A 27,527-nucleotide genomic window follows, 5' to 3' on the forward strand; every position below is an offset into this window, starting at 1 on the left:
TCATCTATTATTGATAATCAACAAAGGAAAATACAACCATAGTTCTGACGTCAAATCCTCCTTTGGCTGGGTGATCAGCTACATATGTTTTGCAAAGCTTGTCAGGATTGGGAACAAGCCTCTCTCTCTTTGATTATGAATGCAAAGAAGACTCTTACAGCAATCTCTCAGACTTCTGACAGTATAATTCTCCCTATGCTCAAAACTAGCTTGTCAAATGCAACAGAACAAGCTTTTATAGATGGAGGAGGAGGAAGAGATACAATGAATCAAGACATCCATGGGATTGGCATTATCCTCGAAAAGCTATTATGGATAGAGGAAAGGGAGATACAATGAATCTCGACATCCATGAGATTGGCATTATCCTTAAAAAGCTATTATGGATAGAGGAAAAAACCTTCGGGCGTGTGTTTGTTAAAAAGCTTTCCAAAACTCGGTTGGCGCGGGTATAACTATGAGACAGAGCGCCAACTAGCGCGCCCTCTTAGGAGGATTTCCCCCATTGGCGCAGGTAATACACTGTGGATCCTCGCTAATGGAAAAAGGGGGCTTCTTAAGGATATTCTGCAGGAGATGTCTTCAAGGCATATGAATTCCATACTTAGGGGAACATAATGCAAGTGTTTTCAGTTTATGTCACTTCTCACAGGTCCCGGAATGAGTCCTCCAAAGTGCGGGAAAGGGGTAATAGGGACGGTGACAAATGGTGACAAATTACTGTGTAACACTAAGTTGAACGCAAGATAAGCTAGATGGTTAGCTATACTTAGTGAGTTTGACTTTGAAATCAAGTACATCAATGCCAAAGAGAACAAGGTCGTTGATGCACTTAGCAAAAGGATTCAATTGAAGCATCTGACAACCATAAACCCTTATGAGGTGGACTTCGTGGAAAGTGTAAAAAATATAAGACAACATGATGAAAAATACTAGCAAATAAAGGAAAGGTTGCAACAAGATGGTGAGGATGAGGAATATCATCTCACAAGTGATGGTCTAGTTAGATTCAAGAACATAATTTACGTACCAAATAATGATGATTTGAAGAGGCTTATAATGAGAACGTTTCATGAGAAACCATATTTCGGTCACCCAAGATATCAAAAGACTCTCACAACCATCAAAGTTTTTATTATTGCCCTAATTTAAAGAGGAAAGTGGCCGATGTTGTTGCTAAATGCATAACATTCCAACAAGTGAAGGTTGAATGTAAACATCCAACAAACTTATTGCAACCCATTCCCATTCCAGAATGGAAGTGGGAGGTGATCTCCATGGATTTCATTATAGGATTATCGAGAACCTCCAGGGATCATGATGCCATTAGGTGTTGAATGGAAATTTGAGCAAGGTGGCTCATTTTGTTGTGGTCAAATCAACCAACTTAGCAAGTGAGGTAGCTCATATTTTTTAAAAGGAAATCATGAGGATACATGGAACCCCCAAAAAGATTATCTCAGATAGAGAAGCCAACTTCACTTCCAAGTTTTGGAAGGAGATATTTGCAGGTTTGGGGACTAAATTGGAATTCAGTACAACCTATCATCCACAAAAATATGGGCAAACAGAGAGGACAAATAAGATCCTTGAAGACATGTTGAGGATGTATGTGATGCACCAACCCAAGAAGTGGGAAGAATATCTTCCTCTTGTAGAATTCACATGCAACAATATTGGGTACCAAAAATCCATAAATATGAGCCCATTTGAGGCATTATATGGGAGGAGTTGCAATACTCCTATCAATTGGAGTGATCGAGTGAACAAAGTCCTTATTAGGCCTGATATGCTGAAAGAGATGAAGCAACAAATATAGGTTATAAGATGAAATTTGAAGGTGGAACAGGAGAGGCAGAAAATCTATGCGGATCAACATAGGATACACAAGGAGTTCCAAGTTGGGAACATGTATATTTGTGGATTAAACCCAAGAAAATTTCCTTAAATATTTGGTCATGTGCCAAGATAACAACTTGGTTTTGTGTACTTTTTGAGTTCCTTCAAAGGATTGGACCAATGACCTATATGTTGGCCTGACCTCCACCAATAAAAGTCCATGATGTGTTCCATGTTTATTTGCTTAAAAGGCATGTACAAGATTATAATCATGTGATTGATTGCTCTACGCTATAGGTGGAACTAGAGGGAGAGTTATAGCCAAATCCCCTATGCATCCTAGATCGAAGGAGCATCATTCTTCGAGGTCGAGCAATAGAGAAAGTAAGTGTAGTGGAGGCACTTTGGGCCCAAAGAAGTCACTTGGGAAATGGTTGATTCAATGAGGATAGCATACCCCTTTTTGTTCATTGGTTAAAGCAAACGTATATGAACTGGAAATGATGTACATAGATATGTATATAAGATCCATAAACAATGTGCATTTGTTTTAAGCATGTAATTTGTGTTACATATCGGTAAAGAACACCGAGGTTGGTGTTTACCCAAGGGGGATGGTCTTGTAACAACCCAATTGCTTAAACTCATGTATGCAACGTAAATAATTTTATAAAAGAAATATGGGTTGAGTTATGGGACATAGATTCCAAATACTGGGGGGGTAATAACCTAGGCTTTCAATTGTTGTGACAACTAAGGAGGTTAGTAGGCATGCACTCTAAATGAGATGGAGCATGCCATTAAGAAGAGGTTGGACAAGGGCCATTTGTACTTGGAGGAAAAGGAAAGAAAGAGAGGACAACATCTTTGAGCAATAATTCCACAACCACTATGCTAAAGACAAATACGATGAGGGAAAAGATAGAAGACGCAACACAGAGGCAGGGGATCACAAAGTTCAGCACCACCATGAGCTAAGAAATAGTGCAACAACAGTAAGGGGGGAGACGAATTTTAGTTGGCAAGGAGTCAAGGAGGAAATCACTTCCAAGTGGGGAAGAAATTTCCTCTCAAGTCCATAGTAGCCAGAGGGAAGATATGGTGATTCTTGGTGAATCCCGAAGGGCTAGGGTAGACGAATTATTCTTGGGAAAAAGATTTCTAGAGGATTTTTGGATGATTTCCTTGCTGTAGAGTTGGTTTTTTGTGGTTATGGAGTCCCCAACTTGGGTGGAACCAAGGTGTTTAGTTTTGAAGGGTGGAGACACTGATTCTTTCAATTCCCTATGCATCGTTGCTTGTAACTTAGTTGGAGAGGCCTCTAGAGTCCCAAAATCCACTGAAGATTGTATTTCAATGACTTGAACAAAAGACCCCCCCGTCTCTGGAATCTAGATCGGAGGTGATAACTACAAGTCAGAACTGGCTACAACTATCTACTATTGGGTGGAGATTCATAGTCCCAGACTCAGTTGCCCAAAAATTTATAAGATAAGTGTTTCTCATGTATTGTCTATGTTAATGAATGAGCCTTGTATTTCTGGTTGGAATGATTTCAGTAATACATGAGATATGACTGTGTGATTCATATTTATGAAATTGAATAGTATGTTGTGTTGTTATTTTGAGGGTGTTGGTATAGCGTGTAAGAATACTAGTTATGTTACAACACTATCAGAATGAGCATTCTTCTTCTTTGTTGCAATACGTTGATTATGTTGATTTCAAGCTTGTATTTCCAGGTTGTGTTGCAAGGTGGTAATATGGAGGATTTCCTTTTTTATCCTCATTGAACTATTGTTTATATAAAACCTTCTTTAAGCCTTCAGTGATGCATACCTTGGTGTTGGGTCAGTGCCTCCATTTTATTAAGGGCCGAGTCTAATAGATATACATTTGATGATGTGTGAGGCATGGCCTCATGAGCTTGAATGAATTGGTTAAAGGTTCTATATTCCATACAAACATGCATTCTTGCTATGCACTTGTTAAGGTCAAAGTCTCAAGGCTAAATGTGTTACCTTCGTATGAAGATGGCACAGAAAATCCCTTCTTACATGAATGGTTTTAGCCATGGTGATCAATTTGATTGGAACTCCATAGTGGGTATTCATATATTTGGAAATTTTGTGGCCATGTTGCTTGGAATCCATGTTCAACCAAATGAGACGATTGCAAGTTTGTGACACTGCCGGATAAGTGAACTGCTTATGGTCAATGCTTGTAATTGAATCGAAAGGGAGAATTTCTTGTTTCTTTATGTATTGTTGATTCCTTTGCGACCTTTTAAGAGTCATATTCTTTTCGATTGTCGTTGTAAGTTGGTCGTGTTGGTTGGACATTCAAGAGGGGCCTTGGGATCTCTGGATTGAAATTGGCTTGTTGTCATAAACCATTAAGGAATGAAGGAGATCCCAAGTCTTAAGGGCTTAATGGGAAAGTCCATATTTTGTATTCTATGTTTTCTACCAATAAGGATCTAAAGAAGCAGATATATTTGTAAGCTCAGAATAAATAACACCAGAGTGTGCTTCATATAGCCTAAATAGTGATGTTGAAGTGTTGGCGTGAGTTTAAATAATTGCAGAACTACCGTGGCAAAGCCATGGTTGTGAAATTTCACAAATGGCTCAGGGGGTAACCTCATCTCACTTCCTTAACATTTAACCTTACCTGTCGTCGCAACAAAATTTACTAGTCCGAGTAAGGTCTGGACTTTTTCTAGCCAAAGACCGTAGAGCTTAAATCAAGGCAAGACCTGCATAATGATGGACCAGGATTAAGTGGGAAAAGTGATCGACAACTGGGCGAGGGATTGGCATGATGTAAGCTCAGAGTGGTCACATCCAGGAAGCCCTTAGAAATTCATGTAAGAGGGAAGGGTTGGGATGACAAGGGTCAGGTTGAGTGTGAAAATTTCACCACTAAAATCCTATTGAAACAACTAGTGTTATTTATTCTAACTGTTAAATTAATTAGCAGTTTTTTGCTACGACAACAATGAAACAAACTCACTGCAATATTCACAAAAATTCTGTGGAAAATAATAACACTAGAAATTGTGAAATATGCTAGCACACACACATACAAATTGACACAATTATTTTTGGAAAAATGTCCTGGGAAAACCAGTGCAACAATTGAGGATTTTATATTATTAAGCAACAGTGAAATAATCTAATTAAAATCTGGATGCCGAAACTGGAAATCACGCAAAGAAAATATTGGCAAAAATTATCTGAGAGAAGTTACCCTCACTCTTAGCAATCTCGACACTATCTGACCTTTAAAATCTAGCTGTCCAATTGGTCTTGTGCAGGCTCTACATCACTTTAATGTTGCCTGCCACATGTCTTGCTTGAATCAACTGGAAATCTAGCCATCATTCTTGCTGCTGACTGGAAAAACGCTTATCTGACCCTCTATAAACTCTTCTCGACCTCTGGAACTAAATATGTCTTCTCCTCCAGCAAAATTGAACTGCCCCTTGAGGCTTTTGCGCTACCTTTGTGCAGCCTCCTAGAGAAAATATCAACCTCTATGCAAAGTATTCACCAGATTTGGAAAAACCTTCCTTCGGATTCATTGTCCCTGCCCCTTTTTGTCTCTGCTTCCTTCTCTATCTCGAACTCTTCTAACAATTGTTGTTGTTCTCTAGAAAATCGAACTCTCTAAGGAAATTGATCTCAAGGCTGTGTTCTCCATCTACCCATCGACTTCTTCTTATAATATTTTGTTGGATATCCAACAACCAAGATTAAAACTTAATCGAGGAATAAGATCATATTGGAATTGATTTGTGTGAGTTTCTAAATGATTTATACCTTATCTCAATTAATACCGATTAATTAACCAGATTTCCTAAGTTTAGACTTAGGAAATGATTTATGGGTTCTAGAGTCCTAGTGTTTCTTAGCCTCTCCAACAACTGTTGAGACCAAACCACCATCTGATGCTACAAAAACTAACACTCCCTCTTAGAGAGGAAGGTGTTCTAGCGCTGCATTACTACTACACACCCTGTTTCTGTATCACCCTCTGTCACGTTGTTGATGTCTGGCCACTGTGACTTCCTGCCACTTCCCACCAACCACTGGGTAACTTTGATGCTACTACTGACAATTCTATATTGCTGCCAACTATGGATCTACACGACAACTCCCTCTCATCTGTTGTTGTCGCAATTGCAACTAGTGCAACTGAGAAACATCATAAATATAGAATCATCTGTGTCTAATGCATATGTCTCTTGAGTCCTAGCTGCGACTAGCTACTGCACTGCCTATTGAAAAATCTGCACTATTGCTAACTCTACACTACTGCCAACACCACATTGTGTTCCTCAACACCTGGCAACTACTAGTTTGCAATTGTCACTCCGAAATTTGACTGCATCACTGACACTAATCCATCCTGTTACTAAATACTGTGGTCCCCTGTAGCAAGGTAATGATCCATGGGGAGGACACCTCAATGGACCTTGCCCAATCTCTGCAACTCTGGGATTATAGCTCCATATTGCCCAACCTCTCTCCTGGAGGTTTAGCTACAAACATAGTGAAATATTCCTCCAACTTGGAGGACAACTTATCTATCTTTGCAGATGCTGCCACATGGTCCTACTTCTCTTGCTTGCCCTTCTTTTTGAGAGGACACTGAGTACTGTAGTGGCCAAGCTCACCACACCTGAAGCACTTGACCTTAGATAGGTCCTTTTTCTTCTTATTCTCCCCCTATCCCTAATTGTGACCCTTTGATGCTAGGTCCACATTCTCTTCTTCACCCTTAGTGCCCTTTTTGTTGCTCCCGCTGATGGTACTCTTCATTAAAGCACGCCTCAACTCCTCCTACTTTACGTCGGACCACATCCTATCCCATCTAGGTAATGTGTCTTTGCCTAAGATACTTTAGACAAATAGTTTCCACTCCTCTGAGACACTTTTTAGTGCCAAGTGTCCAAGATCTGTTGGTTGAGGTGCCTCTCCAACAACTGCAAGTTGATCTTCGACCTCCTGAATCCCGGTGAGGAAGGAGCCTATGCCTTCACCCTTCATCATCCTGATGCTTCTCAACATCTCCAGCAGGAACATCTTCCTTGCTCGGAAGTGTTTTGATATAGTTGGATGAGAGCATCCCACATTTCCTTGGTTGTTCCTTTTTTTTCCACATGTGAGACTTTATGGTCCCAGACTCCATCTAGGATCAACTTCTTCGCCTTCACCATTTCCCTCGTGTATTGATTCAGTTGATTTGCATCCTGAGGTACTACTACCACATTTTTTGCATAGGAATTCAGGCAATATTCATCCAACAAGAAGGGCATCCTAGCCTTCCAGATGACAAAGTTGGAGGCTCCCTCCAACCTATCCTGATTTCTAAGTCTGGTTGTGGCCATCTCTAAATCTGGTAAAAAATCTCCGTCTTTCCCTCTACTTGGCCGTTGAATCTGTTACTTGCACTCCCTTCTAGAGTGAGAAGATATCCTCATAGCTACTTCCGATCTGCAACTTGAAAATAAGATCTCTAGAACTCAAAATCCCCTCAGATAAATTTCTCTCTGTGTGTGCTTTTCTCTTCCACCTGACACAAATTATGCTACTGCAAAACCCTTTTGCGTCCAAGCAAGGAATCTGCTCAACGAAAATTACTGAGTGGCTCCTCCCTCTGCTTACTAGAATCACTGAATCTGGGAAGCCGAATCTTCTACCAACCTGCACTGAAATATTGATCTATCCATCGATTTGAATTGGTTCGGTTAGGCTTTGCGCAACCTCTAGAAATTCGTTTTGTTACTCCCTCTGAATAGAAAATTTCTTCTTCCGCTTCTAAGCTTCCGCACTTGATCTATCACGCTCTAATACCATGTGAAAATTTCACCACTGAAATCCCATTGCAACAACTAATGTTATTACTTCTAATTGTTAAATTAATTAGTAGTTTATTGCTACGACAACAACAAAATAAACACACTGCAATCTTCACAAAAATTATGCGGAAAATAATAGTACTAGAAACTGAGAAATATGCTAGCACACACATAAAAATTGACAATATTTTCTGGAAAAATGTACCCAGAAAAACCCAACTTGGGAAAACCGATGCAGCAGTTGAGGGTTTTATATTATTAAGCAACAATGAAATAATCTGAGTACAATTTGGATGTTGAAACTAGCAATCCTGTAGAGAAAATACTGGCAATTTTTTTTAAGGGAAGATACCCTAACTCCGAGCAGTGTCGACATTGTATAACCTTTGACAAGTTAGCCATCGAATTGGCCCTGCATAGGCTCTATGTCACTCTGATGCTGCTTGCCACACGCACTGCCTGAAGCGACTGCAAATCTAGCCGTCCTGTCTGCTGATGACTGGGAAAATGCTTCTCTGAGCCTCTAGAAACTCTTCATGGCCTCTGAAACTAAAGACATCTTCTCCTCCAACAAATTGAACTGCCCTTTGACGCTTTTGCGCATCCTCCTCGAGAAAATCTCAGTCTCTCTGAAAGCACTCACCAGATCTGGAAAAACCTTCCTCCTTCCTCACTGTCCTTGGCCCTCTCTATCTTTGCTTCCTTCTCTAGCTCAAACTCTTTCGACAACTGCTACTGATCTCTGGAAAATCAAACTCTCCAAGGAAATCAATCTCAAGTGTGTGTTCTCCATCTACCCATCGAATTATTTTTAGAATCTTTTGATAGACCTCCAATGACCAACATTAAAACTTAATCGAGGGCTAAGATTATATTAGAATCTATCTATGTGAGTTTCTAGATGATTCACACCTTATCTCAATTAAAACTGATTAATTAACCAAATTTCCTAAATTTAGACTTAGAAATATTTAAAAATAGGCTACTAATATAATTGAAACACTTCTAGGTGGAATTTCCAGAAATGATTTATGTGTTCTAGAGTCCTAGTGTTTCTTAGCCTCTCTGACAACTGTTGAGACTAGAAACCATCCGATGTTACAAAAACTAACATTGAGTTGGTGTGGCCTTCAACTTAACCCCGATGAGAACCAGTCAAAATACATTGATAGTACCGGGAAAGGTTCTACCAGGGTAGGTAAGACCGAAGTGTAACTCCCCAGGTTATAGAGAGGAGCATACAATGAATTGAGCTGGGTGACGTAAGCCCAGACCATCATTGCAGATGTGTGATCTCGAAAACCAAGCCATTGGCGTAGATGAACATACCCACAACGACTTAGTGTGGAGGGTCAACCTTGTAGCAATCATCAAGTACACACAGTTGTTTTGACCGGGTAACAGAGCTCAAGGGACGGGAAGAATGCTGAAATTTAATGGTCTGTCGCATTGGTCGAAGAGACCATATATTTATATACATATATTGGTATGCATATAGGTTTTGTTCTATTGCATAATGGGGGTGTGGGACCCAAACCCATGAACAGGTTGGAAACTAATAATTAATTGCCTTTTGGTGCTAGGGTTATCCAAGGGGTATGGTCACGTGGATGCCATGTGGCCAACACTATGATGTGGCATCCTCTAATTCACCAGATTGTAATGGTCACATCTTTTGATCTAGAGTTCAGATTGAAATAAGATTTTATATCATGGGAATCATCTTCATGAGACAAACACAATGGCAATGTCAAACTCAAGCTTTAAGATAGTTGGAAAGATCGAATTTTTTAGACCCCATTTCCATAATAACACCTTGGATTTTGGGTCGACATAGTAACTATCCTCCTTCTAGTCAATGTTTTATAGGGGATTACGAGGGGGGTATGTTACAATCCCCATTCCATTCCATCATTATTCACATGCCACCTATGGATTTAAGGATGTACCAGGGACATGTCTTTCCCCTTGGGGGCTAGGAACACATAATAAGGTCATCGATTAGCCACTCCTACCTAGGGGGTAACACTATCATGTGATCAAAGCCCCGAATTTGGAAGAGAATCCCCATATGAAGTGTCAATTTTCCCTTTATTAACAATCTTTGTTCACTTAGATACACTAATGATTAATTTTATGCTGAAGATGCAACACTAGACATTATGTGTGATTGGCAAGTGGTTTCCATCATGGGTTGGGAAGCTTAATTGGGGCCAAGGCCCACTAGAGGAGCATCATGACACCGTAGAGGTGAAGTGTTGAGAACCATGGGACTCCTATCACTTGCCAAGAATCATTCTATTCCATTGGCACCTACAACACCCCATCAGTTTGCATTTTGCCCCACATTATTCATGAAATTATGCACTTGGACCAGCGTGCCCTAACAGGATTGAAAATTTACACATGGTTTGGCAGTTGATCGAATTCCAAATGAGGCTTGTCCCACACCTTGAGACATGGAAGGGCTAGTAACATCCTCTGAGCCCCTCAACATTGGAGCAAATTCAGGCTATTTTGTCACCAAGAGACTCATGAGACCCATTTTGTGCACCAAGCACAAAAATAGGCTTCGTAGGATAATTTGCATGGAGATTTAGGTGCCAACCCTCAGATCTGTATTTTTGGAACCCTCTACACTCGACTTGGCACTCAAGGAGCCCAACACATGCCCTAGGAGGGCCTACACATGCATGCCTTCAACATTTCAACCTCTTTTGTGGGTTATTTCTTATGTTTTGCATTGTTTATGAAGTTGGCTTGTAACCTCACTTAGTTTTTCCCATCATTTTACAACTTGGAGGGGATTTTAGGCTAAATTAGAGTTCATTAGACATGTATAAATAAGAGAGGTTATTTCACTCTCTCATCGTCACCACTTGGAAAATTCAGACCTCATAGGATAATTCAGACTTGTTCCTTCTTGGTTATTTGTTGGCTAATATTTTAATTGTTAGTTAAATTACTTATCATTAAATTGTCAAACCTAGGGTTCGTGAACTTGCGAAGTATATTTGCACAATATATATTAGGAATCATCTTTCAATTTAAGAGTAAATAAATCTATTGAAATGATGGAAAACCTATTCATGAAAAATGTTTATGAAGAGTATGCATGCACTTTCTTTTTCAAAAGTCTCAAATTCAGAACTTGGAAAGAAATCTTTTAACCTATGAATTTGAAATGATAATTGACATGAAAATAAATTTATTGTAGTGACATGAAAGTAAATCTATTTTACTAATAGGAAAGTAAATGCATTATAATGACTTGAAAGTAAACTTAATATATAAAACAACAAATCTTATACTAAGAAAGCATTGAATTTTTAAACTATGAAATTTAAAGACAACCTATTTTGAAAGTAGCAAGAGATAAATTGAAATTACTAATATGTGAATTATCAAATTAGAAGCATTCATGAGTATCAATCAAATAAATTAAAAAACAATGAATCTATGAAATCAGACAATAACGTTTAACCTGCAAAAGAACATAAATGGAATGAACATGAAAGAATATAAACAATACATCTAATCAGAACACTTAAAATTAACATAAAGAAACTAAAAATATAAAGCATTAGAATACATCCCCTACTCATTAGGTGGTCATCCCAAAGTGCATGAGAGGTCGAAAGTTGAGAAAAATCTTGATCAAACACGAAATGAAGGCACAACCATATCAAAGTGAACTACAATGCTATTCATTACATCAATCATAAGTATAGTGTCAATCCTTAACATCCAAAACTCTACACTGAAGCATGAGCACAACTCCCAAACTTTTCACACCATATGAATGTAGTATGCACTTCTATTTATACAAAAGTAAGATAACTAAATCATAAGTGTAGATCCACAAATCTCTCCTATATCCACAAATATCTCATGTGGTTACAACCATGTGTTAGCATCTAGCAAGTAATATCTCTACATATCATCTCACAAATCTCTCATAGCTTTAATAGGAGACACTTATCAAAACATCCATGATCTTTGGCCATGAAATGTGCTCTATCAATGATCTCAAATCTTCCTCAAATCTTCAATAGTTTGAGGATGAAATTCGAATTTGAGACTTAGAGGCCAAATACCATTGTCTTGGAATCTTCAAATATGCCTACGCACATCACAAAACTTTTATATATAAGTGAATACATGTTATTTTTCTAATATTTAACCATAAATTCACTTAAAATATCAAAATAAATGTATTAGAAAATCATGTCTAAACCCATATTTGATCATGAAGATGGTCTTAGTGCATGGTTATGGAGCTGCGGAATAAGGAAAATTCTGAAGGAAAGTGAAAAATAAAAAGGGTGAAATGGATGACAATTTGGATATCCAAATGTTTTGTACTTTAATTGTCAGTTAAATTAATTATCATTAAATTATCAAACACGGGGTTCGTGAAATTGCCAAGTATACTTGCACAATATATGCTATGAATCAACTTTCAATTTCAAATGGGAATTCTATTCTATTGAAATAAATTGGAAGACCAAAATAAAACCTATTCATGAAAAATGTCTAAGATGAGCATGCACACATTTTTTTCTCAAAAGTCTCAAATTCAGAGGTTGGAAAACAATATTTTAATCTATGAAATTGAAATGGAAATTGACATGAAAGTAAACTTACTTTATTGACATGAAAATAAATCTATTCTAGTAACATGAAAATAAATCTATTTTACCAACAAGAAAGTAAATCTATTATAATGACTTAAAAGTAAATTTAATCTAGAAAACATCAAATCCTATACTAAGATAACATTGAATTCTTAAACTATGAAATTTAAAGACAACCTATTCTGAAAGTAGTGAGAGATCAATTTAAATTACTAATGTGTGCATTGTTAAATTGGAATCATTCATGAGTATCTATCAAACAAATTGAAAAGTAATGAATCTATGAAATGAAATCAATAACGCTTAACCTGCAAAAAGAACATAAATGGAATGAGCATGAAAGAATGTAAACAATGCATCTAATCAAAATAATTAAAATGAACATAAAGAAACTAAAAAAAACATTAAAACATTAGAATACATGCCCTACTCATTAGGTGGCCATCCCAAAGTGCATGAGAGGCGGAAAGTTAAGAAAAATCTCGATCAAACACCAAATGAAAGTACAACCATATCAAATTTAACTACAATGGTATTCATTACATCAATAAAAGCATAGTATCAATCTTTAACATCCAAAACTCTACACTGAAGCATGGGCATAGCTCCCAAAGTTTTCACACCTTTTAAGAGGAGTAGAGACTCCTATTTATACAAAAAGTAAGACAACTAACTCATAAATGTAGATCCAAAAATCTCTGCTAATTCCACAAATATTTCATGTGGTTACAACCATGTGTTGACATCTAGAAATTCACATCCCTTCATATCCTTTCACAAAGCTCTCCTAGCTTTGATAGGAGACACTTATGGAAACTTCCATGATTCTTTTCCATGAATTGTGTTTGACCAATGATCTCAAATATTCCTCAAAACCTTCAAGAGTTTGAAGAGGAAATTCGAATTTGAGTCTTGGAGGCCAAATATGATGGCCCTAGAATCTTCAAATATGCTTACACATGTCACAAAACTCATCCAACTATTATATACAAGTGAATACATGTTATTTTTCTAATATTTAACCATAAATTCACTTAAAATACCAAAATTAATATATTGGAAAATAATGTGTTTAAATTCATATTAATTATGAAGATGGTTATGGAGCTGTGGAATATGGTAAATTTTGAAGCAAAGTGAAAGAAAAGAGGGTGAAATGAATTACATTTTGGAGACCCAACATTCCCTCCAACTAAAAGTGTTGCATGTCCTCATGCAATTTTGCATTGATGATCATGGATTGTAGCCTTTTATGAGGTAGAAGACTAAGTCATTTTGTGACTTTGAGATACTCTTCAAGACTTGCATCTTTTGAAAAGTCTTTTTTATCTGAAATATATCTAAGTGGCATCTCTTATGGTTGGTTTTTGTGTGACAATGCTTTTAGTTTATTATTCTTTTTGCTACAACTTAAGAATGTATTCACAATGAAGACCTATTCATATACATATCATGTTATCCTTGCTCATAATTTGAATCTTTTACAAAACATATTCATCTCTAGAGAACCAAAAATAGCAACAACATTCAGTTGGGAAATACACGTTTGTCAAGAACGTATGAAGTTATGTAATATGGAAATAGAAAATAGCAATGAATACCCCCCGCCGCCCACTCACCCCACCCGCCCTCCCCAAAAAAACTGAAGGTGTTTTTGTCTTTTGAAAATGGGGAAAGCAATGTCACATGAGAAATTTTCCAAATACACGTCTTTTAACATTCAAGGAATTAATGATTAAAGATTAGAAAATAACATAGCTTCACCTACCTGAAAATACAATAAGATATGCATCTGCCAGATCTTGGTTGTTACTGCTGGATCATGAAATGTGAAGTGAATGAATCTAGTATACTTCTTCATCACTTGGTTGTATGAATAGCAGAGGAAATCTTGAAAGTGGAATCTGTGTGCCTTCTTATTGTTGGCACTGTTATTGAACTCTAAAATTGAAGCTTGATTTTTTGGAACATTGTTGCAAGCCGTTGGAATCATATAGTCTTCATTCATATCCACATCACGGCATAATTATTTTATATGTGAATAAATTTTTCCGATGTCGAACATAGAAAGAAATTGTTGGATTACTGACCATTAATGAATGTCATTAACCAACATGAAACTACTCACCATTAATATCAATAAGAATCAAGATATTCAAGTACATCTTACTAGGTACGAATAAATGGGTTGAATTCAAGGCACATAGAAGATCCAACAAACAAGGGATATGGATGTATTACCATTGTTTATTAACGAGAAAACTTGCCATTAAGACATGCAAGCCTCAAGGTACTAAAAAGAACTCTAGTCTTGAACCCAAATAATGTGTTGAAGTCGATGGTTGAAGACTTGTTAGAAGGAGGGCCTTAATGAATCCCCCATCATCTAACATGAACATAAAGTAATGATTTAAAGGACCATAAATGAAATATTTTCTCTTATCAAGCAAGGTTTATTTACAAAGGGAAAAAGACAACAATGTAACTCAACACTGTAAGTGAGCCGAATGATTTTATTCATGGGTTAAGGTTGAAATGTGAGTGAGGCAGGAAAGAGTGAAACTTGCAAAGGAAAATGATTTTGAAGTAATGCTCTAGGAAGATGGAAATTCATGGATGAACTGTAAGCTTGGAAAAAGAGGAAAATGAATGAATAGCAATGGCATGATGAATGTTCTTCTAATATGAACTTGACTTCTTCATGTTCTCCTGAAGAAGGAAATGGGTTTTTGGAAACCACTTATGCATAGATTAATCTTCTTTGATCATTCTGGAACCTGCAAAAGCTTAGTGCTAATCTGCGATAAAATGTAAGATCCTCGAAGGAGAGAGGTGATCAATATTTCTTCATACGATATATACGCAACAAATTCATAAATACTGCCAATAATACAAATTCAAGGAAGATAAAATAAAAATGAAATGCACTTTTACCTGTTGGGAAGCGATGCATTTTGGACTACCCGTTAGTATTTTGTTGATAATTTATTCGTTTGATGTCCAATTTCAGTGATTCAAAAACCAAGTTAAAGCAAATTCATATTAGGAACATGTTTTAATGATCTGAAGATGTTTTACAAGTTTAATTGCTACAAAATCCATAAAAACATGACCATTTTTCATTGTCTCAAGTGCTAATGAAAACTATCCCATCGTGCTGTGCTCGTCAAGATCTTTCCAACGACGCTTGAATCGTCTCAAATGTTATATGAGAAAGTTATGCTCTTCTGAAATTTTTATGAAACAGTAAAAAAACATTGCAAAGGTGCCACATGGCAGTACAAATGTTTATGTGGACTAATGTGGAGTGTTCGTTGTATTGCTGAGGTGGCAAGCTGCCATGGTGATCTATTGACATGGAAGGGATGAGCTGGTGGTTGATGTGGCAACAAAGTTACTGGGAAACTCGATAATAAGTTGAACAAATAGTGGGTTTCCACATAAGTTGTTATGAAACCAGCTCAAGAAAAGATAGAAAAGATAGATCAACGCCTTAGAATTCAGCCTCTTCGAGGGGGCAACCTCCTTTACATTACATAAATGAACAATTCTTGGATGATACAAATGACAAAACCTCCTTTCTATATAGGAGTCTAAGGAGTCACAATATAATCCAACCGACCTAACAATAATAATATAAAGCCACAAAAATAACAATAGAGGGATTCTATGGGGCACAGAAATAACAATATGGGGGTAATAGGGGCACAACAATATAAATAAGGGGTATAACTACAATAGTAATGGGGTAATCACTAGTATTATAGGGACCCAACATGCCCCTCTCCTTCAAAAAAGTGTTGTCCTCAACGCTTGAGTAGTTCTGGATACTTCTGCATAAAATTCTCATCCTCCCATGTGGAATCTTCAGCAGATAAGTTCTTCCACTTGATAAGATACTCTGAAATTGATCGATTTCGTAGCTGTCGAGTTCTTGTTTCTGTGACTGCTTCCGGTTCCAATATAATTTTTCCTTCCTCGTCAAGTTCTGGCAATATTGTTTGAATTGGGAGCTTGTCACCTATAACCTTCTTTAAACATGAAACATGGAAAACTGGGTGCAATCGAGAAGCTGCAGGAAGCTCCAATTTGTATGCCATAGTACCAATCTTTTGCAACACCTTGTACGGACCATAATACTTTGGTGATAATTTATTATCCTTCTTAGCTTGCTTTAGGGACATTTGCTTATATGGTTGTAGCCGTAGGAATACCCAATCACCTACATCAAAACTTCTTTCACTGCGATGTTGATCTGCCTGTTGTTTCATTCTATTTTGTGCCAACACGAGGTTATCCTTTAAGAGTTGGAGGACTTGTTGTTGATGTTCGATGTGATGTTCCACTGCCTGAACCTTAGAATTTTCTCTTAAATATGATGTGATGGATGGTGGTTGATACCCATAAAGTGCCATAAATGGGGTCATTTTTGTTGCTGTATGGAAGGAAGTGTTATACCACCATTCAGCCAGAGGCAACCATTTGACCCATTGTGTCTGTTTATCAGATACAAAGCAACGAAGATATCCTTCCAAACATTTGTTTACTATCTCAGTTTGCCCATCAGATTGAGGATGATAAGATGAGCTATGAGCTAACTGAGTACCAAGACAAGAAAATAATTCTGTCCAAAAATTTCCAGTGAAAATGGGATCTCTGTCACTTACAATAATCTTTGGGTTTCCATGTAGCTTTTGAATTGTTTCCATAAATGCAGTAGAAACTGTACTGGCTTTAAATGGATGTGATAATGCACAAAAGTGTGCATACTTGGTAAGTCTGTCAACTACCACCATGATGACACTCTTTCCCTCAGACTTGGGTAAACCTGTGATAAAATCCATTGAAACCTCCTCCCAACGTTGGCTTGGAATGGATAAAGGTTGTAATAGACCCGGTGTCTTAATTGTTTCAACTTTATTTTGCTGGCAAACCAAACATTTCGCCACAAACTTTTGAATATCTGATTTAAGGCCATCCCAAAAAAATTCCTTCTTAACCCTGTGGTAAGTTTTTAAAAATCCTGAGTGCCCTCCTAAGGGAGAAGTGTGCAATTCCATAAGAATCTTTTGTTTTAGCTGGGAATTCTTACAGAGGTATAAGCGATCTTTGTACCATAACGAATCATTTTGCCAGCTAAATGTATCAGAAGTACTGGAATCTTGTTGTAGCTTTCGAATAAGTGCCCACACTTCTTCGTCATTCTTCCATTCCTCCCTTGCTTCATTTATCCAATCTGGTTGGATAATAGAAATGGCACACAACAATGCTTCCACATCCTCATCCTTTCTTGAGAGTGCATCTGCCACCACATTTTGCTTCCCTTTTTTGTAGATGATTTCAAAGTCATAACCCAACATCTTTGTGACCCACTTTTGTTGCTCTTCAGAGGATAATCTTTGTTCTAAAAAGTATTTAAGGCTATCATGATCCGTTTTTACCTTGAAGTGTCTTCCCATTAGGTAGGGTCGCCATTTCTTAAGTGCATGGAGTATTGCCAACATTTCCTTCTCATAAATAGCTTTGCTTAAAAACTTTCCCTTGATTGGACGACTTTCAAAAGCAATGGGTCTTTCATCTTGCATTAGAACAGCACCAATTCCATTTCCTGAAGCATCACATTCCACAATAAAGGTTTTTGTGAAGTCCGGTGTAGCTAAGACCGGTGCTTGGCACATTGCCTCTTTAAGATGTTCAAAGGCCTTTGTTGCTTCCGGAGTCCATGAAAATGAATCTTTCTTCAATAATGTTGTTAGAGGTGCTGCTATTCTCCCATAATTCTTAACAAACTTGCGATAATACCCTGTCAACCCAAGAAATCCTCGCAGATGCTTTATGGATGTGGGGATTTTCCATTCCTTAATGGCTTTAATTTTGCTAGGGTCTACCTTAACTCCTTCATGAGATACAATATGACCCAAATATTCCACCTCCTGGACTCCAAAGAAACATTTGGATCTTTTTGCATATAATTGTTTCTCCTCCAATAGTTGTAGCACCTTGTCAACATGTTCAACATGATCCTTCCAAGACTTGCTGTAGATTAGTATATCATCAAAAAATACTAACACAAATTTTCTAAGGAATGGTTTGAAAATTGAATTCATCAAACCTTGAAATGTTGAAGGTGCATTGGTAAGGCCAAAAGGCATGACCAAAAATTCATAATGACCCTCATGAGTTCTAAATGTTGTTTTCGGAATGTCTTCAATCTTCATTCTGATTTGATGATATCCCGAACGAAGATCCAACTTGGTGAAGTAAATTGATCCATGCAATTCATCCAGTAATTCATCAATAACAGGAATGGGGAACTTATCTTTAATAGTGAGCTTGTTGAGCTCCCTATAATCCGGACACATGCGCCATGATCCATCCTTCTTGTGCACCAATACTACTGGAGCTGAGAAAGAACTTTGACTCGGTTGAATTATACCAGCCTCTAGCATTTCTGCAACCATACGTTCAATTTCACTTTTTTGGGCATAGGGATATCTGTACGGCCTGATGTTTGGAGGAACACTTCCTGGAATCAGATGAATAGCATGATCATGATCACGCATAGGTGGGAGACCTTTGGGAGTCTCAAATACCTTGGAATGATTGTCCAGGACATTTTGGAGATCTGGAGAAATAGATGATTCCAATGTGGAAACATCTAGCGAACATAATTGTGCAATTACACCTCTTTGCTCCTTTTTTAGAAGCTTTGTCATGCCATTAGAGCTGATTATCTTTCCTGGTTTCCCTGCAATACCCCTTAATTCAACTTCCTTTCCTTCCGTAGAAAATTTGATGAAAAGTTCTTGAAAATTAAAAGCTATTGTACCCAAGGATTGTAGCCATTGGACTCCTAGTACAACATCAGCACCTCCCATTGGAATGGAAAGCATTGGGCTAGTCAATACATATTCTCCCATGGATAGCTTGATATTATGGCACTTTCCAGAGCAATTTATTGTTCCTCCATTTGCAATCATCACTTGACACTCTGGTGCTGGATATAGGAAGCAATTCAATTCTTTTGCTACCCTACAATGAATAAAATTGTGGGTGCTTCCTGAATCAATCAACACTATTACCTTTTTCTTCTTGATTTGTCCTTCTATCTTGATGGTTTGAGGAGTGGTAATTCCCGCCAATGCATTACAAGATATGGTCGGATTTATTTGTTCTTCATCTAGGCTTTGTTCCTGGAGTATATCTTCTTCTTTTGACCTTTCTTGCTCCTTTTCTTCTTCCTCTTCACAATCTATGTAGAATAATTTCTTCTCAGCACACTTATGACCTTTAGTGTATTTGCTATCACAACTGTAACAAAGCCCTTTTGCTCTTTTTTCTTCCAATTGTTGTGGTGTCAACCTTATAGGTTGTGGAAGACTAGGGGCAACAACACTTCCGTCTTTATAGTTGTGAGTGGTATGCTTCCTGGTTGCCATAATTTTGCTTTCCATTTTTCTTGCTAACCTGAATGCCTTCTCTAATGAATCAGGTTCCCAAAGGCGAACATCATGTTGGATATTATCCTTTAAAGACCCTATGAACACATCAATCCTATGCTCCTCTGGAATATCTTTTACCCTTATGTTCAATTTTTGGAACTCCTCAATGTGCTCCATTACTGAACCCTTTTGTTTGAGACTTATCAATTGGCTAAAAAAAGTGTTGCTTTTTGTATCTTCATAATGTGCTATCAATTCTTTCGTAAAAATTGCCAAAGTGATAAATTGTTTACGAGAGCAAAGCCATTGATACCATACAAACTGATTTGGTTCCAAATATACAGTTGCCATACGTACCTTTTGTGCGTTTTGCACATTATTGAGATCGAAGAATTGCTCCATCTGTAATATCCATGTGGTGGGATCCTTGCCATCAAACTTCCTCATATCGATTTTTGGAATATGGTGATTTTTCGATCCTTGCCATCATGAGTTTCCTTTACTACCTTTTCACCATTAGTGACCCTTTCTTGTAGCAACTTCTTCAATTCTTTCATGTTTGTCTTCAATTCTATCTTCAAATCTGCCATCGAATCCTCCATCTTAGCTTCCATGCCCTTTATTTTAGATTCCACGCCATTTATCTTAGATTCCACGCCACTTATCTTAGCTTCTGTTAGCTTTTGTGAGCGTGACATTTGTTGCACTTGTTCTTGTAATTTTGATATATCATGTAGCATTTCTTCCTCTTCTTCATGAGTCATGCTAGAGATTTCAGGTTCCTTACTAGGTGTTTGCATTTTCTTTCCTCGGGGCATCAGTTACCGATAATAATGTTTTACTATGCCCTTTGAATTCCGTTAAACCAAGCTTACACAAAAATTAAAAAAAAAAACTACACACCTTTTTTCACTTTATAGAAGCCTGATATTGAATCTGATGTATCTCTGTAATTTTGGATCATCCAGTTCTGAAATTGCTACCTGTAGTAGCCTTCTGCGTCCTCTTTCCAATGCCACAAGTCTGAGCCAAATTGGATTCTCCAAGGAAGAGTTATGTGAAATCTCCCACAGTGACTTGCTTTTAGACTAGTTCAGTAGAGCGAACTTGTACGACGTGCCGCGAGTCACTGTTTCAACCTTTGAATCTAAAACACACATACAAGAAACTACAGTCCGTCCTCTTTCTGTACCTTCTTACTAAATTTCAATCCGATCCCCAGAGAGAAAGTTATGACGATTTTCCCCAGGTCACCTGTTTTGAATGTAATTCAGGAGTCTGCAAAAAGACCAACTTCCTCAGATCATATCTCCGCAAATATCGCGCAAAAAGCTCTGAAATTCGGACCCAAGGTTCAGCGCGATTTCTTCTCAAATGGGTTTTTTTTGCGACTTCTGAAACATCACAAAAAAAAAAATATAGCGAAAATGCCACGATGACCTGTTTGGAGCAGCGAAACCCTAGAATCCAAAGCTCTGATACCAAATGTTATGAAACCAGCTCAAGAAAAGATAGAAAAGATAGATCAACGCCTTAGAATTCAGCCTCTTCAAGGGGGCAACCTCCTTTACATTACATAGATGAACAATTCTTGGATGATACAAATGACAAAACCTCCTTTCTATATATAGGAGTCTAAGGAGTCACAATATAATCCAACCGACCTAACAATAATAATATAAAGCCACAAAAATAACAATAGAGAGATTCTATGGGGCACAGAAATAACAATATGGGGGTAATAGGGGCACAACAATATAAATAAGGGGTATAACTACAATAGTAATGGGGTAATCACTAGTATTATAGGGACCCGACATAAGCCCATCAATGGTTACCACATAGCAGCCTCATTTTGTTATTATTTTTTACTTTTTTTTTTCAATTTATTTTTCTTCTTAAAAATCATAATGATAAATCTCCAATTTTAACTCATACCTATCAATAATTAACCAAACCACTTACCAATGGCCCAAAACTACAGCTTGAAAATTATGATGTCAAAGCTAGAATTTTAAGTGTTAATGATTTGAAATTTCTTTTAAAAATAGTGTATTAGCTCGATTGATCCCAGAAAGGGAGGCAAAGTACGTGGTCGATCCGTTCAGACATAACTAGATCAATGTGGTTTATTTCGAGAATTCACCGATCTTTTTCCGTGATGGTTTACAAGTAATGGTTCAGGTATTTTCCAATTTTCTGAGAATGAAAATGTTGGTGTGAATGCCACAGAATAAGCAGGGCAGTGTGCATGAATAACATTTTCAAGAGTGTTGTGCATCGAGTTTTTCTTTGGGAGAGGATACACCGGGGACAAACTTTTTGGTTTTGACCTATTGTCAATGATGTGCATACAACGTTGTTTTGTATGGACTCGGAAGTAGGGGGGTTTACTGTCTGTTTTCCATGTATTCTTGACCAGTAACATGCCAATGCGCTTTTGGACCACATCTTGAGTGGTCATTATCATTTGCTACTCCTATTAGTCTTTGACACTTCTATTGATTTTTCTCTTTGGTAGCGTCAAAGACTGTATCTTTGTTTCCTTCTGGGTCTCAAGTCTTACTGGGGTCTATTCCGTAGTATCTTCCAGACCGGAATGATACATTTTTTTCAGTCTGAAATTATACACATTATGTTCATCTTTCTCATTGCCATCTATATTTTAATCTGTATGATACGAGACCAACTCTCTCATTTCACCAGACGACCTGATGCCTATTTGGGCTGATATTCTTGAACTTGCCTTCCCTCCTCGCTCATGGGGCGAGGGATCCTATCTAGTTTCTACTAATTACACTACTCTTTGGAATCAGTGGGTGTATGCATTCATCATTACTAGACCATGAAAAGAAATTGGTATCAGAATTTGTAACAGGTGGTGGACTTGTTTGGGGTGGTTCTTTTGATCTTGCTGTGAAGGGTAGGTGGTTTAAATTTTCTCTGAATGCGCTATGGATGTGCCTGATTACTGCCCAAACTATCTACCATTATGGTCAATGGCCTTGTGCTACTGGGACAAACTATGCTGCAGAAATAATGATCCGACATCCTTCTGATCAGACTCTAATGGTTTTTTAAATTTTCCACTAGCAATAAACTGGTGATACGTTTCATAATGTCACAAGGATCACTTTCTATTTATTCTTGACTTTCTGGCACCTGACACTGTATACCATTGGATGTTGTGCATTAGGGACTCCGGATTGGGCAACTTATATTTTATATACTTATCCCACTTAAATACCTTTTTAAGCTGTGATCCGACGACGATCTCCTTGGTTTGTGGATATGCAGGTGCGATGTGGTGTGTGTTATTCACTATGCGAATGATGGTTGGGAATCTGCTACATTCCTAGATGTACGGTTTTGGACGAATTACCTGGTTGTGACCTAACACCCGCATACGTGCTTTTAAGACCATATTTATACCTTTGCCTATACTAGATTGGGATTGTGGCTGCTTAATTTATTCCCTCATCTCGACTCTCCGCCAATATGTCTATTTCGGATCCATTCACATCGGACACGTCAGCCCACGAGGCGTATATCTGGGCCACGCTGGAGGTGGAGTGGAACCATATGGATAGTTGCATGGGAGATTTGGGCAGTGGGCCCAAGGATTCTAATACATGGAAAGAGATGGGTCTGTCGGATGGACTACCAGGTGGTGTGCATGCATATTCCCAATCACATGGGTGTCAACGTGGGGGTAATAGAGGTGCCAAACACATAATGAATAAACAGGTTGTCAATATTACCACCTTGACGCTGATCTTGAGTTGTGGGCACGATGTTTTGATAGACTGCGTTCATCGTTTGCAGAAGAGGGCTCGTGGGAAGATGGTATTTTACTGAATTGAAGGAAGGAGACATGCGCTGCTGGGTCGAAACAAAGTGGAAGACCCTCATGGGCTATATGCCTACGATGGTTAGGCTGATGAATGACTGGTATAGTTTTCACTTTCTGAGCCAAGAAGATCTGGATAAGATCAAGGGGTTGCCATGGATTAGGGGGAGAGGTTTTATGGCCCTACATTTACGGTATATCGGCTTCAATTTGCTCAAGGAGACACCCAAGAACATACTGATTTGGGTTAAGCTGCTTGGATTGCTGATTGAATTCTGGACTCGGGAGGTCTTCATGGATATTGGGAATGCCATTGGAAAATTTATATATGTTGATCCATAGTGTTTGGGAGCTCAAGATAAGAGGATTGCTTGGATTATGATTGAGAAGGAATATATGGGGGTTTCCCAGACCACATCAAGTTGCACTGTGAAGGCACACATCTAATATAATGGTTGGATTTCTGGGGTGTCCCTTTCTGATGCCTCATCTGCCATCACATGGGTCACCTCATGTCTCAATTCCCACGCAAGTTGGGGGGCGTCGTTTACCACACAAAAGGTATCTGTGTGGGACGACATATAAGGTTGATGGACGAGACTCTCTTTGTTGGCGACTGGACTGTTGTTGGAATGATAGATAGAAATCACATTCCTACAGGTACCCCTCCTTGTGTTTTTTCACATCTATCCTCTGATTTTTGTCCAAATAAACGAGAAATTTCCTCCCCCATTGATGTTCCCTCATCCCTAGTCGACACATGGATCTGGCTCGCCTACTGCTCATGACTTGACACAGTTTCTCTTGGAAAGGGCCACACTTTCCTCCTGCGGCAACCCGCCTATTTCGGGGCAAACTCCTCCCCCTCTGACGGCACATGAAGCCTTTTCCCCGACACATATCACTTACATCCCGGCTCCCACTACCCTCACCTTTCCCAACATTCCCAGATGATGGGGCCTCAATCGCTTATGTCAACCTCACCCATTACATCCCCTACAAACTCGGTGGATAACGATTTAGAATTTTTACTAAACATTAAGACATTGGACCTCTGTAACCTCACTATACACAAGCCTCATAAATCTTTGTCACCCCATATTATCCCTACCTTTGTCGGAGATATTATAGTCCGCCGAACACACAATAGAGATAGTTGCCATTTTCGGGGACATCCACGTCCCCTCCCTTTCAGTCCGTCAAACCCTCATACTCTTATTGATGTTCCGATTGCATCGTCCGTCCACCCTCGGGCCGTTGGAGCAAATGACCCCACTAAGGGGTTGACATGAATTTCATCCTCTTTATGAATATCTAGGGTTTGGGGGCCGCACACAAATTTCTGGTTCTCAAGGAACTTTTCCAATCGTCTCGCCCATATATCATTCTTCTGCAGGAATCTATGCACTTGACTCAACATGTGGTAACATATTTCAGGAAGATGCTTCCTAATTGGCATTTTGTGGCTACGAACTCTGCTGGCCTCTTCGGGGGTCTAGTTGTTATATGGGACCTGAGATGGGTTTATATGAAGGCATACTCTTTTTTTGCAAGCATATTTTTAGCAGGGAAAATCAGAGGCCTTCCGGGGCGTATACACATTTTAAATATATATGCCCCTATCGGGACAGGGAAAATTTTTGGGAGCATCATCAACACCTATATCTCTGATCACATGCCCATTATATTGAAATGGAATCAGGATGATCTTAGAAGGGGGGTGTCATTCAAGTTCAACCAGATATGGTTGGAGGACCTGAAATTTGACACATTGGTTAAGGAATTCTAGAAAAATAATAGGTCACATGATATCTCTCCTATGGTGAATGTGCTCGAGAAGCTACGGGCCCTTAAGGCGATGGTTAATAAATGGGAAAGGAAAAAGAAAACCCAAATGAAAAAAGGCCTAATGGATATCTCGGTTGAGCTAGACAATATGAGCCTCCAACTACAAATGGGCAATCCATCTGAGAGTCTCTGCGGGATGCCATCAGTTCGCTTGAAAAAGGAAGACTAAATATCCTACACATACAACAGGTAACGTGGGGATAAAGAGTAGGGAAATATAGATTCAGGAGGGGGATCAGAATAAAAAAAAATCCACACGTATGCCAACCACAGAAGGAGGATTAACACCATTTGGGATATGATGGACTCAGAGGGGAACCAAATACACACGCTATTGGATATACAGAGGGAGGCGGTCAAACATTTTGGTAGGGCATACAGGCGTAGGGAGGCAGACTGTGCAGAGGATCAGATTTGGGGAGCGGGATTGTACCCCACTATGTTTGATCTTGACTCAAATGAGGCACTATATAAGAGTGTTACGAAGGAGGAAATACTGGAAGTGCTCATATCCTTCAGTAGGGACAAATGCCTAGGCCCGAATGGTTGGACTGTCGAGCTCTTTACACATTTTTATGATATTATACCTGAGGACCTCCTGGCAATGGTGGAAGAATCTCGACTTTGGGGTTTTATCCGTCCACATATTAATTCAACCTACATTGCACTCATTCCTAAGGGAAGATTCACTGGGTCCTTCATGGATTATAGACCCATCTCTTTGTGTAATCTCATTTATAAAATTATATCAAAGACTATTGCGAGCATAATTAAGCACACTTTATCAAAATTTATATCGCCTGAGCAATTTGGTTTTCTGCAGAATAGACAGATCCATGATGTGATGGCTACTGCACAAGAATGCTTCCATACTACACACACAAAAAAGCTTAATGCAGTTGTTATGAAGGTGGACCTGCAAAAGGCATATGACTGCCTGGACTAGGGCTATCTGCGTATGGTCTTACATAAAAATGGCGTACACGCCAGGAACACTGAGTGGATCATGGCATGTACCACAAATGTTTGATATGAAGTGATCATTAATGGATACCCCACTCATTTCTTCGGGGTGAGCCGTAGATTGAGACAAGGATGCTCCCTTTCCCCATTGTCATTCATCTTCGCCATGGACAGACTCGGTTTACATATAAAAAAGGTCGTGGCGGAGGGGGAGATTCGGGTTCTAGTTTTGGGTCATAATATCATAATATCACATAGTTTTTTGTTGTTGTTGATGATGTGCTTATTATGGGCATGATTACTAGAATTACATGGTTGGCAATATACCACATTTTCTTCAAATTTGGGATTGCAATAGGACTCTTCATGAATCAACAAAAGTCCATTATTTTTTATGGTGGTGGTAATATGGAGGATATTGCATATATCAAAAGATTATTTGGGGTGGAGGTTGACAACTTGGAAGGTGGTATGAAATATCTGGGGTTTCATATCAAGCCTAATAAATACAGAATTAATGATTGGATGTGGTTGGTGGATCGCTTTTACAAAAGGATCTCAGGGTGGGAGCATAGATGTCTATCTATGGGTGGGCGCCTCACTCTCACACAGTTGGTCATGACACAACTGGCGGTTTATTGGTCACATATCTACTATCTCCCAGTTATTGTCATCACAAAACTCAATAAAATCATGGCAAAGTTCATTTGGTCAGGATTAAATTTTGAACACAAATATCATATGACTAGTTTGGCCTCCATTACTTCGCCAAAAAACATGGGAGGTTGGGGGATACTGGACTTGACGCCTTTTGGATGGGCCTTGCTGCAAAAAACCCTGTCGAGAGGGATATTTGGTACTGGCATCTGGGCAGATATTATAAGACATAAATACCTCAAAGATAGAGATTTTACTGTCTAGATACATAGGGAGCTCATTGGTGTACTTTTGGGGTCGTCCATATGGCTTAGTTTAAATAAAATATGACAAAGATTTCTACAACACATATGCTGGATTTTGGTTTCGGGCATAGGATTATGATTGGCACTAATCGTATATTGGGTATGGGTCGGGATATCCAC

This window comes from Pinus tabuliformis, chromosome 6, assembly GCF_031772625.1.
Source record: "Pinus tabuliformis cultivar Carrire ecotype Pingquan chromosome 6, CPIR1, whole genome shotgun sequence".
Lineage (NCBI taxonomy): Eukaryota > Viridiplantae > Streptophyta > Pinopsida > Pinales > Pinaceae > Pinus > Pinus tabuliformis.